This window comes from Montipora foliosa, chromosome 1, assembly GCF_036669935.1.
Source record: "Montipora foliosa isolate CH-2021 chromosome 1, ASM3666993v2, whole genome shotgun sequence".
Taxonomy (NCBI): Eukaryota; Metazoa; Cnidaria; class Anthozoa; order Scleractinia; family Acroporidae; genus Montipora; species Montipora foliosa.
This window is the reverse complement of record NC_090869.1, coordinates 6,398,938-6,402,335: the sequence shown is the minus strand read 5'-3', so window position 1 is coordinate 6,402,335 and position 3,398 is coordinate 6,398,938.

The window sequence follows — 3,398 nt, the reverse complement described above, 5'->3', positions numbered from 1 at the left end:
CGCTAGTCTAAAAATAACTTTCGTGGACATGACATATCCCAAGGGCTGGACCGGGAGCCTCCTTCTCTGTCCCCTTATTTTCTCTTGTCTGCATTCACTATACCCTGTTGGCGCTTTCGATACCTAAAGCTGTACATGTCAACACATTCTGATGAATTTTCATCGATCGTCAGTCATACAACAACAATTTAATACCATGTTCAACAACTTTTCTTTGCCTTGGATTGTTGATAAACAATTGGACTTGACAATGACTTGACCATCTCGGTGGTCTCAACGGGTGAATTCGACTTACATTATGCATCTGGGACACTTGTGGCTGCTAGTTTTTGTTCCGCCTCGACAGACAAAGAACTATTATACGACTCAACGATCGAATTATTTGCCTCAACGGGCAGACATTCTGACTCAACGGTCAAATTTATCGCCACAACGGGCAAATAATACTTAGCGGGCGAATTCGACTTACACTTTGCATCTGGGACATTTGTGGTTACAAGCTTTTGTTCTGCCTCGACGGACAAAGAACTATTATACAACGATCGAATTATTTGCCTCGACGGGCAAACATTTTGACTCAACGATCAAATTTATCGCTTGGATGGGCAAAGAATATTGTGAATGATTTGTACCAAATCGTTAGCATTAGATTCCATCCACCAAAAACACCCTGGCACTTTTCCTTACAATTACACGACGTAATATCCCGTCTCAATATGACAAGGTTACCGCTGTAAAAAGAATACAGTGTTTAGGTCTAAAAACCACTTTGAAGACGGTTAGCTTTTACTTGTTTCGCTGGGTACTACTATGTCAATACTCTAAAAAATTCGATTTTCCAGGAGCTTGTCTCGTTAGTCTAGTGGATATTGGAATATGCAAGGGAACCCATTGATCCGGGTTCAACTCTTTGGCTCGCCTAATTTGAATGTTCTCTGCACATTGAAATGTTTGTTTCTTTGAAGTAGATTTGAAGTCTGAAGTAGATTGTACGTCGTGTAAGATAAATAAGAAGGGAAATGTGCGTTTGAGGGATGGAATCTAATGCTAACTTTGTGCACGTGACGTCATCACAGGTATCAATACCCCGGATGATAGACATGATAAAACCACAATCGACTGCGATGCTTCCGATCACCAAAAATTTGGATTTTTTTCGCTAATAGTCAAGAATAGGCTGCTGCCTCGCTAAGGCTCGCCAGCAAAAAAAAATGTTCTCAAGGTAGAGATGCATTTAGTGAAAGCCATCCTGAGGGTACTGAGGATTCCATTCAATACTAATACTAATTCAATAATCATTGCCTTACTGGTGAATTCTACAGTAAATTTCACTTTGAAAACCGATATATCGCACTCTTCGCTTCGTGATTCATGCGATATCGGTTTTTCAAGTGAAATTTACCATGGAAGCGAAGAAAATGATCGTATTAAGCAGTAACCGGAAACATCAAAACGTGGACCGTTTTTCCCTAACCTTTATTTTCACTAACCCTACAGCCGCCAGTGAGAATAAATTACCCGGGAGCTCCGCTTTTAGGATTGGCTAAATCTACATATTAGATTAGTCCAAAACGTTAATGGACTAACTGATCGACCGATCGTTTTTGGACTAGTTCCTTTTTTTGTTCACAAGAAGAGGCATAAGTATTCTTTTCAAAGCTTCCTTTTTGATTGAAATTTAGGGCCCTTTTTTTAAAAGATGAAATAAAATATATATATTGAATAAAAAGTAGCTTCCTCAAAGCAGCAATTTTGGCTCAGAATTTATAAAATGGGTGAAAACTTTTTATAAAAATGTCTCTAGTTGCGTAATTAATAACGGTGTAAGCGCTAGCTCTCCTACGTTCAAGTTGGGAAGAGGAGTAAGACAGGGAAATCCATTGTCACCTTATCTTTTTGTCGTTGCCATGATTGAAATTCTGGCTATTTCTATCAGATCAAACACCAACATAAAAGGGATTACAATTGATGATAATGAAACAAAGCTGCTCGCTTATGCAGATGACATGACTGAATTGTTATCACATATTGCCTCTGCGAAGGAACTGTTAGACAGTCTTAAAATATTTGAAAGGTATTCAGGTTTGAAAATGAATGTCTCTAAAACCAAAGCCATGTGGATTGGGACAATGAAAAATTCGCCAGAAAAACCTTTGGGCTTGGAATGGTGCTTGACTGTTAAAAATTTAGGAGTAATCTTTTCCTGCAATCAGATAATGGTATGTTCACAAAATTTTCAGGAAAAGTTGGACAAAATTCAGAAAGTTATAAATATTTGGAACATGAGAGGTTTATCTTTATTTGGGAGAGTGACAATTGTTAAAACATTTCTGATACCTAAACTTTTGTATGTATCTTCGATAATCCAAACCCCAATGGAAACCATAAAAAGGATGGAAAGAATGATTTTTAAATTTCTATGGAAAGGACCAGATAAGGTTACGCGAAACTCTGTTATAAACTCAATTAAAAATGGTGGGTTAGGCTCTCCTGGATTCCGCGTATCTTAGATAGTACCAAGAAAGGACCCTGGAAATCGTATTTTAATCATTATTTGAAACCTTATGGAGGAACCTTTCTATTGAAATGCAATTATGAATTCAAGGATCTGACTACTTTATTAAATGGTTTTTATTCAGATTTACTTCTTTGGTGGGAGGAGTTTAGAAATACATTTTCCGATATCAATTATGCACAAAGAATTATTTGGAACGATAAGGACATTAGAATAGACAATAGATCAGTCTTTTATAAATTGTACTATGAAAACGGGTGATTTGATATTTGATATTTGAATCCGACAATAAGCAGTCTTATGATTTTTATAGACAAAAGGGTCTTAAAACAGATTTCCTGACATGGACAGGTTTAAGAGTATCAGTTTCGAAAGAACTCAGGTCGTGTGAATTGTTACCTGAAATGGACTCGGTAAATTTTAAACATAATGATATACAATTCGACGTTTACAGGGCTAAGTGTAAGCATTTTTATAAATTATTAATAACAGCTAAGGCTAAATTGCCTCCTCGTGGATCCACAGCCACTTTGACAGTGTTTTGACGAAATTCATGATCAATAACAGGACAGACGCATGAAAAACTGACATTAATTTGTTTTTTACAACAACAAAATGGCAGAAAGATCAAAATTAAGTCAAAGCACGAGAAGAACGCGAGACGCAAATGCGAGAAACTTCAATCTGACGAGAGCAATATCGCGTCATTATCGCATAAATTATAAATTCATGTGTCTGTCCGCTTATTCACAATAAAAATTAGCCAATGAGCGCGCGAGGTGGCCCTGTTGGTGTTCCTAAAAAAAGGAACAGCGACCATGTTGCTGTACCCAACTAATCCTCCGGGAATTAAGCGCCTCTAATATCATGCAAACGTCTTCTT